The sequence below is a fragment of the Chionomys nivalis genome, chromosome 1, assembly GCF_950005125.1.
Source record: "Chionomys nivalis chromosome 1, mChiNiv1.1, whole genome shotgun sequence".
NCBI classification, from domain to species: Eukaryota; Metazoa; Chordata; class Mammalia; order Rodentia; family Cricetidae; genus Chionomys; species Chionomys nivalis.
In genome coordinates this window covers 1,320,178-1,332,517 of record NC_080086.1, presented here as the reverse complement: position 1 = coordinate 1,332,517, position 12,340 = coordinate 1,320,178, and the positions used below count along the sequence as shown (strand labels likewise).

At 43.5% G+C, this 12,340-nt stretch overlaps 1 non-coding gene across 1 annotated transcript; it reads right to left on the bottom strand.

Annotated features, from left to right (window-relative positions):
• Nucleotides 1–7,067: 7,067 nt before the first annotated feature.
• On the bottom strand, nt 7,068–7,149 carry LOC130889728 (small nucleolar RNA SNORD45). The gene has a single exon (XR_009058630.1). It is a non-coding gene; the product is annotated as a small nucleolar RNA SNORD45 (small nucleolar RNA).
• Between the last annotated feature and the right edge of the window lie 5,191 nt (nt 7,150–12,340).

Below are 12,340 nucleotides of genomic sequence, written 5' to 3'. Positions count from 1 at the left end.
TTGTTTTATGTCTAAAACTCATTTTTGAGTGAGTGCATATTTGTCTTTCTGGGTCTGGGTTACCTCACTCAGTATGATATTTCCTAGATCCATCCATTTACCCACAGATTTAAAGATGTCATCATTTTTTTCGCTGTGTAGTACTCCATTGTGTAAATGTACCATATCTTCTTCATCCATTCTTTTTTTTTTTTTTTTTTTTTTTGCTTTTTCGAGACAGGGTTTCTCTGTGGTTTTTGGAGCCTGTTCTGGAACTAGCTCTTGTAGACCAGGCTGGTCTCGAACTCACAGAGATCCGCCTGCCTCTGCCTCCCAAGTGCTGGGATTAAAGACGTGTGCCACCACCGCCCGGCTTCTTCATCCATTCTTCAGTTGAGGAGTATTTACGTTGTTTCCAGGTTCTGGCTATGAGAAAAAAATGCTGCTAAGAACACAGTTGAGCATGAGTTGGTAAAAATCTTTCACATTTTGTAGATGGCAGCTTTGGAGTCTTTTGCCTTACAGAAGGTTATTGGATTCATGAGGCTCAATTTATTAATTGTCGATCTTAGTACCTGTGCTATCCGTGTTCTGTTCAGAGGGTTGGTTCCTGTGCCAATGCATTCCAGGCGATTCCCCACTTTCTTTTCTTTTTTTTCTTCTTCTTCTTTTTTTTTTTTTAATATTTATTTATTTATTAAGTATACAATATTCTGTCTGTATGCCTGAAGGCCAGAAGAGGGCGCCAGACCTCTTTACAGATGGTTGTGAGCCACCATGTGGTTGCTGGGAATTGAACTCAGGACCTTTGGAAGAGCAGGCAATGCTCTTAACCACTGAGCCATCTCTCCAGCCCCCCCACTTTCTTTTCTATCAGGTTCAGAGTTTCTGGTTTTATGTTGTCTTTGATCCAGTTGGACTTGAGTTTTGTGCAGGGTGATAAACATGGATCTATTTGCATTCTTCTATATGCAGACATCCAGTTAGACCAGCACCATTTGTTGAAGATGCTGTCTTTTTTTCCATCGTGTCTTTCTGGCTTCTTTATCAAAAATCAGGTATCCATTCCACAGGTGTGTGATTTATATCTGGATCTTTTATTTGATTCCATTGATCAGCGTGTCTAATTTTTTTTTTTAAAGATTTATTTATTTATTAAGCATACAATGTACTGCTGGCAAAGAAGGCACCAGGTCTCATTACAGATGGTTGTGAGCCACCATGTGGTTGCTGGGAATCGAACTCGGGACCTCTGGAAGAGTAGTCAGTGCTCTTACCCTCTGAGCCATCTCTCCAGCCCAGCGTGTCTAATTTTTTTTTTTTTTTTTTTTTTTTTTTTTTTTGTTTTTTGAGACAGGGTTTCTCTGTGGTTTTGGAGCCTGTCCTGGAACTAGCTCTTATAGACCAGGCTGGTCTCGAACTCACAGAGATCCGCCTGTCTCTGCCTCCCGAGTGCTGGGATTAAAGGCGTGCGCCACCACCGCCCGGCGCGTGTCTAACTTTTGTTTGTTTGTTTTCTTCTCTCTCTCTCTCTCCTCCCTCTCTCTCTCTCCAGGGTTTCTCCATAGCTTTGGAGCCTGTCCCAGCAAGCGTGTCTGTTTTTATGCCAATACCATATGGGTTTTATTACTATAGCTCTGTAATAAAGCTTGAAATCAGGGGTGGTGAGACCTCTGGAAGTTCTTTTATTGTTCAGGGTTGTTTTAGCTATCCTGGACTTTTCGTTTTTTCCATATGAAGTTAAGTATTGCCCTTTCAAAATCTGTAAAGAATTGTGTTTGGCTGGGCAGTTGTGGCATAAGCCTTTAATCCCAGAACTTGGGAGGCAGAGGCAGGCAGATCTCTGTGAGTTTGAGGTCAGCCTGGTCTACAGAGTTTCAGGACAGCTAGGACTATTACACAGAGAAACCTCGTCTCGAAAAACCCAGGGGGGCCGGGCGGTGGTGGTGCACGCCTTTAATCCCAGCACTCGGGAGGCAGAGGCAGGCGGATCTCTGTGAGTTTGAGACCAGCCTGGTCTACAAGAACTAGTTCCAGGACAGGCTCCAAAGCTACAGAGAAACCCTGTCTCGAAAAACCCAGGGGGACGCACTCGGGAGGCAGAGGCAGGCGGATCTCTGTGAATTCGAGGCCAGCCTGGTCTACAAGAGCCCAGGGGGAAAAAGAATAATCGTGTTGGAATTTTTTATGGGCATTGAAATGAATCAGTAGATTGCTCTTGGTAGAATGGCTGTTTTTACTATGTTAATCCTACCAATCCATGAGCATGGGAGCTCTTTCCATCTTCTGCTATCTTCTTCAACTTCTCTTTTTTGTGAATGAAGAAAGATGTAAAAAGGAAACCAAAGGACATGACTGGAGGCCAGGTCCCAGCTTTGATGTTAAATAGGCACAGCAGCCATTTCTCCTGAGTTTGAAACTTCAACACTTCAAACACTAGAAGTTTTTATTATACAAGTCTTTAACTTGCTTGGTTAAAGTTACCCCAATGTATTTCTATCATCTGTGGCTTTGTGAAGGGTGTTATTCCCCTGATTTCTTTCTCAGTCTGTCATTTGTATATAGGAAGGCAACTATTTTTTTTTGTTTGTTTTTAAAGTTGATCTTGTATCCAGCCACTTCATTGAAAGGTGTTTATCACTCTAGGAGTTCCCTGGTAGAATTTTGGGTGTCACTTATGTATACTATCATATCATCTTCAAAGAATGAAACTGACTTCTTCCTCTCCTATTTATTTACCCTTGACCACCTTCAGTTGTCTTAGAGCTCTGACTTGAACTTCAAGTACTATATAGAAGAGACATGGAAAGGGGAAATAGCCTTATTTTAGTGGAATTTCTTAAAGTTTCTCTCCATTTAATTTCATGTTGGTTATAGGCTTACTGTAAATGAGGCACGTTCCTGGTATCCCTACCATATCCAAGATTTTTATCATGAAAGAGTGTTGGATTTGTCAAAGGATGATCATGCAGTTTCTTTCAGTTTGTTTATATGGTGGATTACATTGAATTTCACGTTGAACCATCTCTGCATTTCTGGAATGGTGACTACTTGGTCATGGTGGATGATCCTTTTGATGTGTGCTTAGATGAGTATAAAGTGTCCTTCCCCATTTCTTTTGATTAATTTTGGTTTGAAATCTACTTTGTTAGACATTAGAATGGCTACGCCAGGTTGTTTCTTAGGTCTGCTTGCTTGGAAGATCTTTTCCCAATCCTTTCTCTGAGGTAGTGTTTATCTTTGATGTTGAAGTGTTTTTGTATGCAGCAGGATGGATCCTGTTTTCCCATCTATTCTGTTAGCCTGTGTCTTTTAATCAGGGAATGAAGTCTGTGGATATTGAGAGATATCAACAACCAATGGTTGTTAATTCTTTTGTTGTTGTTGTTGGTGGTGGTGTGTCTGTGTTTCCCTTCTTTTGGTTTTTCTGGTGTGATATTACTAATTGCCTGTGTAGTTAATCTCCTAGGGTTGGATTTTTTCTTCTAGCACCTTCTGTAGGACTGGATTTGTGGCTAGAAAATTGTTTAAATTTGAATTTATCATGGAATATCTTGTTTTCTCACTCTATGGTGACTGAAAGTTTTCTGGGCTGGGCATCTTTGGTCTCTTAGAGTCTGCAGGACATACGTCCAAACCCTTCTGGCTCTTAGAGTCTCTAGTAAGAAGTCTGGTGTAATTCTAGCAGTCTGCCTTTATAAGTTACTCGCTCTTTTCCCCTTGCGGCTTTTTAATCATAATTTTGTTGTTGCTGTTCTGTATGTTTATTGTTTTGATATTATGTGGTGAGGGGACTTTCTTTTCTTGTTCAATCTATTTGGTGTTCTGTATGCTTCTTGTACCTTTGCACTATAATACTATTTCATAATCTGAATTCCCACATATTAAAAGGAAGGCCTACTCAGCCTCATGCTTTTCAGCTTCCATCTAACTTCCATCATCCCAGGGTAACTTGGTTTCTGTACTGTCCACAGTATTGATGTTGGGAATCTGGGTTAACCATCTAGATTTCTTACTACTTACTGTAAATTGGCAGTTGACCTATAAATACATCTCTTATTTATTTATTTTGATTTTTCAAGACAGGGTTTCTCTGTGCAATCCTGGCTGTTCTGGGACTTGCTCTGTAGACCAGGCTGGCTTCGAACTCACAGAGACCCACCTGCTTTTGCCTCCTGAGTGCTGGGATTAAAGGCAGGCGCCACCACTGACCTTTTTTTTTTTTTTGTTTGTTTGGTTGGTTTTTGGTTTCTTTTAAGTGATTTTATTTATTTTATGTGCATTAGTCTTTTTCCTGCATGTATATCTTTTTTTTTTTTTTTTTTTTTTTTTTTTTTTTTTTTTGGTTTTTTGAGACAGGGTTTCTCTGTGGTTTTGGAGCCTGTCCTGGAACTAGCTCTTGTAGACCAGGCTGGTCTCAAACTCACAGAGATCCGCCTGCCTCTGCCTCCCAAGTGCTGGGATTAAAGGCGTGCGCGGCCACCGCCCGGCCCTGCATGTATATCTTTGTGAGGGTGTCAAATCCCCTGGGGCTGAAGTTACAGACAGTTGTGAGCTTCTGTGTCATGCTATAGATGGAGTCTAGAGTCTCATGTGTGCAAGACAAGCATTCTTCCAACTGAGCCACATTTCCGGTCCCTCAATGTGTTTGGATCTTTTTCTGATCATGCTGGGCAGCTAAAACACTGTCAGGTAATAAACGTGGCTGATTTGAAGAAAAACAAACACACACACACACACACACACACAAAAAAAAAACAAAAACAAAAAACGAGTCAATGATCTTCCTCACAAGTTCTAATCTGAATAACAAGCAGACACTAAAATGTGTTTAGCATAGAAAACAGGTTTGTTGACTTGAAAATGGAATAATGGCCGTAGGCCAGCTGAGTGTGGTCCAGGAGTCTGTCTTTCTGTTGACAATGACAGCAGAGATGATTTCATCACCGTTGTACTTTGTGTGGCTCTGGATCTGCCATGTCCACTTCCATCTGTGGCAGGACCAGACAGCAAAGGTGCCGAGGAGATCTCACTACAAATCGGGGAAATACTTCACCTCCTGAGATTCAGGGGCAGGTTCAGACACATCTGTTCTTCGCATTAGAGCAGCTGGTTTCAGTGAGGCTGAAAAACCAACAAAACAGGGAGAGTGCTCACCTAATGGGAACAAGGCTCAGGGTTTGATCATCTGTACCCAAACAAAAAGTATCAGAAAAATAATATAAAAAAACCAATAAAACGAAAGTCATAAAGTATGATGACACATGCCTTGTAGGCCAGTATTCACAGGCAAAGGCAGAAATGTGAAGCACACCAGGCTACATACTAAATTTGAGGCTAGCCTAGGCTACATAGCAAGACCCTGCCTCAGAAAACAAAACAAAACACAACCTGCAATACAACTACAAAAGTTCTTCCAAAAGCCACAGAGAAACCCTGTCTCGAAAAACCAAAAAAAAAAAAAAAAAAAAGTTCCTTAGTGACATTCAGGCTTTTCCCAGTATACAAAAAAAAAAAAAACAAACAAACAAACAAAAAAACTCAAAAAACAAAATGTGTCACCTTGTCAACTAGATAGCAGAATCTTTTAAAGGCTAGTGGTTTCACTCAGCAGTCAATACAAAAAATAATAAGATTGTTACGCTCCTTTTAAAATATCCAAGAATTTTCATACCTCGCAATGTCGTACCTGTGGTTTAATTTTGTTTCTGAACAATCATGGGACATTAGCTTCCCAGCCAAGCCAGAGAACGGAAGGTATATGTTGGTCAGGTCAGGTCATCATACGTGACAACACTGGAATTCGGGAGAATTCTCTCCTTCTAACCCATTCCCTTTTGTGAAAGTTCAGCCACGAATGTTTAGCACAGTTTACACGCACAACCTCAGTATCAGATATCCCAGGAATGCCAGGATGAACCAGGACACCTGGGTGCATAAGCACAGTAGGACTTCTTTTCTGTCCTTGTGCGGTCTCTAGAGCTGGGGAACCACTGCATTCCAGCCCAGCAGAACCCAGAGACAGACAGGCCAGGTCAGGTCAGGACTCCGATGCCCTAGGGCCCTTAGTGTGTGTGGCAGGGGTGGGGGTGGGGGCCCTGCTATGCAAGCTCCAGAAAGTGAAAGCGGCAAGAAAACACCCAGGTTCCACGCTCCAGTTTCGCTTTTACAGGAACCACACGGTCACGGAGCTGAGCGCTCCTGCACCACCCTGGAAGGCGGGTGCCCTCCCTCCCTCGATTCAGAAAGCGGGAGCGACCAAGGGCCTAAGCGAGCTCCTGTTCACTTTAAGTGGATCCGTGTGTCCCAGGCACGATTCTCCCTTTCACTACAGTGTCGCAATCTGGAGACTTGGGTATGGATTGGACACTGGTCGCTTATAGGAAAGGCTACGGCTAGAAACGAAAGATGAGGACATTTGGCGCTAGAGACTCAGGACGGTGGATCTGGTGTGGAGGCAGGCAGGGCTTCTGTGGCAGCACGGGATTATCCGTTACTGTGTAATTAGTTTACCAAACACACCAGGTTTAAGACACCAGGCTTGCTTGGTTGGGCACTGCCTGGCTGATCTTCCCTGAAGCAGCAGCCTTGCTGGGGGCTGGGATGCTCCTTAGAAGAGAAAGCACCCAGTCCGGGTCCACTCACAGTCTTGGCGATCCTTTTCCTGAGTGCTGCAGGCTCCACCGCTCACAGGTAAAGGCTGTGTAGAGCAAGGGAGAGCTACAAGGAAAAAGCTACAGTTTCCTGATACTGCTTGGTATACTGTTATTCAGACTTGCACCCGCAAACAGTGCCCTGGAAGGAAGGAGCGGGACCACCCAGAGGAATCACAGGGCCCCCAGGAGTCAGTTGGGAGGATGAAGGTTGTCTGGGGCGCATGACCCTGTTAACCAACCATGAAGATGGGGCAGGGACTAAGAATGGCTAGGTCAGTGAACACAGGCTTAACAGGCATAATTCAGTGGAGAGGTACCCACAGGTAGAGATGGAGCGGGCAGGTATGTAGATCTGAGACGTGCAGCGCTAGATCCTTTTTACAGAAGCACATGGAAGAACTGGCTTTTTTCTTTTTCTTTTTCAACCTTTTCAGGGTCTCAGCGTAATTCTAGAGCTAAAGTGTTATTACACATCAGCAAAATTCAGATAATACATGCCAACACATCGCTGACCAAGAACGGGCTTTTAAAATATTAACCTGGGGTAGGCATGGTGATGCAAGCCTGGAATCCTGGCAGTACTAGACAGACTGAGACAGAGGCAGGTGGATCTCTGTGAGTTTGAAGCCATCCTGGTCTACAAAGCGAGTTCTGGGACAGTTAGGGCTGTTGCATAGAGAAACTCTGTCTCAAAAACAAAACAAATCAAAAGATTATGCTGCTTTGGAGAGAATAGATCCAAGGGAGTAAAATAAAAGAGAAAGCCAGCTGGTTGTGCTGGCACTTGCCTTTAATCCCAGCACAAAACAACACCCCCCACTCCTCCAAAAAACAAACAAATGAAGACAAAACAGAGAGAAAGAGAGAGGGCACTGTTAAGTCCAGATGGCAGCATCCACAGAAACCAGCAAGGAGATTGAGTTCTTTTATTCAAGTTTGAACTCAGGACCCCTGATTGACTGACATTTGTCTAGGGGTGTCCTGGTGAAAAGGGGATGGGTGTGTGCTGGGTTTTGGAATGTTAGGTATTTTCTCTTGGGTGGTGCCTGGGTGGTCTTTCTTGGAACCAGTTATTGCCTTAGGGTGAACTGAAACTCGGGCCTCTGTTGAGCATGTTGTGGCTGGGTCCTACAAGTGCCAACTGTAATCACAAACCAAGCTAGTGAGAGAGAGGCAGAAAGGACTGGGGATCAAACTCAGGGCTGCATGTATGCTCAGCAGGCACTCCTACCAACTCCCAGCCCTGTTCGGACTGCGTCTGACTCCTCTGAGTCTTAAATGGGGTTATGGGTACAGCACCATGCCCAGAAGAGAGAATGAAAGGCTTTCTGGTTTGGGTAACTAGAAAAAGTCATTCTCTGAGATGAAGCCCAGAAGATGAGCGTAGTCAAAAGGAGTCCATGTTGAGAGAAATAGGAGAGATCTGGAGAGTTCCTCAGAGGAATGGGGAGAGAAGAGAAGGAGACCAGAGCATCAGAAGTATCAAGATGCCAATTGTGGGTGATAAATATACAAGGGAGGCAAGGTATGGTTGCACACACCTATAATCCCAGCGTTTAAGAGGCGCTGGAGACAAGCATATTTCTGAGTTCAAGACCAGCCTGGGCTACATCGAGGGACCCTGTCTTTAAAAGCAAAGCAAAGAAAAATACAACACACACATTAAATAATGAATAAATTTCTTTCTTTCTTTCTTTTCTTTTTTTTTTTTTTTTTTTTTTTTTTGGTTTTTCGAGACAGGGTTTCTCTGTGGCTTTGGAGCATGTTCTGGAACTAGCTCTTGTAGACCAGGCTGGCCTCCTCGAACTCACAGAGATTCGCCTGCCTCTGCCTCCTGAATGTTGGGATTAAAGGCGTGTGCCACCACTGCTGGCTTAAATTTCTTTCTAAAAAGGAATTCATCTTTAAAAACAGAATAAAGTCCTAAATCTTTCAGAGGGAACTCAGGAACCATGGTGACGCCAGAAGAGAACAGGACGGGTGTGTGGGACAGCACTATGCTCTCACGAAACCTAAAAGACAGGAGAATCAAAGCCCATGAAGAATGTAGAGAGAGAAGAGAAGGAACAGCTTAGGAACATAAAGCATTACTAAATACTTCAGAATGTAAAAGCATCATTTCCAATCGTCATTAAAACAATAAGCCAGGAATCAGGTGTGATGGCACATGCCTTTAACCCCAGCATCCAGGAGGCAACAGCAGGTATATCTCTGTGACTTCAAGGCCAGCAGTCAGCAGTACATCGACCCTCGCTCAAGAAAACCCAGAACTAAGTCAGGAGCTGGAGAAATGGCTCAGCAGCCAAGAGCATTTGTTCCCTTGCAGAAGGTCTCTGTTCACTTCCCCCACAAGGTAGTTCACAATTGACCACAACTTCCTGTCCAGGGCGTCCGGTGGTGCCTTCTTCTCAGCTCTTCAGGCACCAGACACGCACGTGATATACATACACTCTTGCACAGGATGAATGAAAATGAGGACATGGCCACTCCAAGATTCTTAGACGTGAGGGAGTGAGCAGCCAGAGGCATCTTGAAAAGTCTAGATTGAACAGGGCCAGCAGAACAGATCCAGACCATGAGAGGATAGAATGGGGGAGAGCAAGAGAGAAAAAGAAGAGAGGGGACCAGCAGAAAGAGTAGTGTAGGGGAAGCCCAGCCAATCACCTTGCTTGAAGGGCGGGGTCCCGAGGTTATTTTTTACTTATAAAGATTGTGGGCGTGCTCCCCGCGTTCCCTTCCAGATTGAGAGAATGTTTGAATTAAGCATTCAGTGGGTCTCCCAGAGCACAGTGGCTCGCTGCCCAGGTATTGACCCAGCTGCACGTTCAGGCGCGCGGACCGGCGGGTACTTTAAAAAAAAAGGGGTGGGGGGAATTAACTGGTTTGATGGGATGATTGGTATTTGTGAATTATTGTTTTTAGAAAATTGTATTGGTACTGATTCTTGTATATTGATATACTGAATATTGAATGTGAGTGCTTCTACCTCTATTGTATAAGAGTATGCTTATATTTACCATATTGCAGTGCACATTTCTACCTCTCATATTATTTATGTAATGACATTGTTTACATTTGATATGTAATGACATTGTTTACATTTGGAGATCATTGTCTTCATATATTGCACAGTTGTTTATTCTCTTAGTCTTCAAGTTAGATAGGTATTGAGAATTATATGTTTGTCATATTTATTTTTAGGATAATCAGGTTTTTTTAGATACATAGAGATTATATTTGGTATAGATAATATAATCTTCAACCTCTTCAAAGAGCTGTATAAAATGGCCTTTAATCTAACCTAGAATTCCGTGCCAATGAGACACAATCACTCCTGGCAACACCGCTCTACTCCTGAGAGAACGTTGAGCACCAAAGACACTCCACTGAGAGCTTGTCTTCTTGGCACGACTGGCCTTTGGGCAAAAGAAAAACCCATACCTCAACTACTGACAAAGATACAGAATATCCAAAAAAAAAAAAAAAGATACAGAATATCCATAAGTGGATGAAACAGGATTGTCTTATCTTGCCAAGACAGGGTAGGATAGTTCTAAGAAAGTTCCTTGCCTTTAATAGTGGTATGTCAGTTATGTTAGGCTTTAGCCAAAGTTGGTTGACCCAACATTGCAAACGAGACTTTGAGTGATTGCCCAGGTAGTTAGTTGTCTCTGCATTTGTTGCACATTTTGGAAATTTCTCGTTTGTTCTTCCTGGTTGCTTAAGTAATATTACTACCCTTCTCAGATCTTTGACGGAGTTGAAGATTAGATAATTGTAGTTACTCTCTACATTATTTAGACTCCTTGAGATAGAATGTTTAGCAAAACTTTTTTTTTTTTTTTTTGGTTTTTCGAGACAGGGTTTCTCCATAGCTTTTGGTTCTTGTCCTGGAACTAGCTTTTGTAGACCAGGCTGGTCTCAAACTCACAGAGATCCGCCTGCCTCTGCCTCCCAAGTGCTGGGATTAAAGGCGTGTGCCACCACCGCCCAGCTCAAAACTTTTGTTATATGTTTCTTGCTCAATATTGTTTGTTGTTTGTAATTTTATATTTATTATTTGTTCCTATTGTATATAGTTGTATTTGGTTTGGCTCTGTCTTATTTAGACAAAAGAGGGAGATGTAGGGGAAGCCCAGCCAATCACCTTGCTTGAAGGGCAGGGTCCCCTGAGGTTATTTTTTACTTATAAAGATTGTGGGCATGATCCCCACGTTCCCTTCTGTTTTCCTGTTCTCTGTGGAACCTCGGTTTTGTAAGTCTTCTCCTTATTAAAGCTGAATATTTAATATAATTTCTGTCTGCCGTTCATTTACGCCATAACAGAGAAGAACCAAGAGAGTGTTATGGTAAAAGTAAAACAGTGCCATTCCCCGAGTGGCTGCAGCAGGCAGCGGGCCACGAGGAGCTGCAGTGGTAAAATGCTGTGGTTCCCGAGTGGCCCACAAGGGCCAGTGGGTCCCAGGCTGGGAGCTGCTCCGCAGGTGGGAGACAGAGACACAGAGAAAGTGGGTATTTATTTAGTAGGTTATGGAGGGGAAAGGGAAAGAGGGGAATGGAGAATGGGAGAAGGGAGAAGAGCAGAGAGAGAGAGAGAGAGAGAGAGAGAATTGGTGGGGGAGAGGAGAGGAGCCATGGCAGCAGCTACCCCTTCTGGAGAGAGACAGAAAGGAAGGAACTCAGACTGGAAGCAGAAGGAAGATCTGCTTGCCTCAGCAGATGGGGGAGGGAGTGGGTGGGGCGTGTCTCTTAAAGGAACACAACAGACCATTACAGAGAGCACAAGGTCAAAATGGCTGGGTTATGTAGGAGACAAAAGCTAGGGGAAGACAAGTAAACAAGTAAAGCTTAGGGACTGGAGAGGTTTTGTTCTGGCCAGCGGACACGAACAGAACCAAATTCACCCTGGAGAGAAGAGGAAAGGTAGGGGCAGGGTGACAACTGCTTAGAGGACCCAGGACTCTGTAACATGCACTTGCTATGCTGGGAGAGCCTGGCAGCCATCATTCACTTTGATATGTTTTTTTTTTCTTTTTTTCTGGTTTTTCGGGATGAGAGAGGGTTTCTCTGTGTAACAATCCTGGCTATCCTGGAACTCACTCTGTTGACCAGGCTGGCCTCGAACTCACTGAGATCTGCCTGCCTCTACCTTCCAAGTGCTGAGATTATAGGTGTGGGCTACCACTTGAAATGTTAATAGGCACCTCTGTTAGACATTTGTCCAGGTTTCTTTGGTACCAAACACGAGCAAAACACTCATATACATAGAATAAATAAATCTAAAAAAATAAGATTGAAAATGAAAACCAAACCAGACCTGAAGCAAGCACGCATGCGTACACACACACACATATCTTGCTCAAAGATGTAAGATGGGGGCTAGAGAGATGGCTCAGCAGTTAAGAACACTAACTGTTCTTCCAGAGGTCCTGAGTTCAATTCCCAGCAACCACATGGTGGCTTGCAACCATCTATAATGAGATCTGGTGCCCTCTTCTGTCCTGCAGGCAGAACATGGTACACATAATAAAGAAATCTTCAGAAAACAAAACAAAGCAAGGAGAACTATATTGGAGACTAAAGGATCTGTGACATTTGTAAGTCAGTCATCCTCCACACAAGGTTTGTAAGAGTGCAGCAGGTAAGTGAAGGGCAGGGATTGTTACACCCACGTCTGAGTGCTCCTCTAACGCATGGCTTCTTCC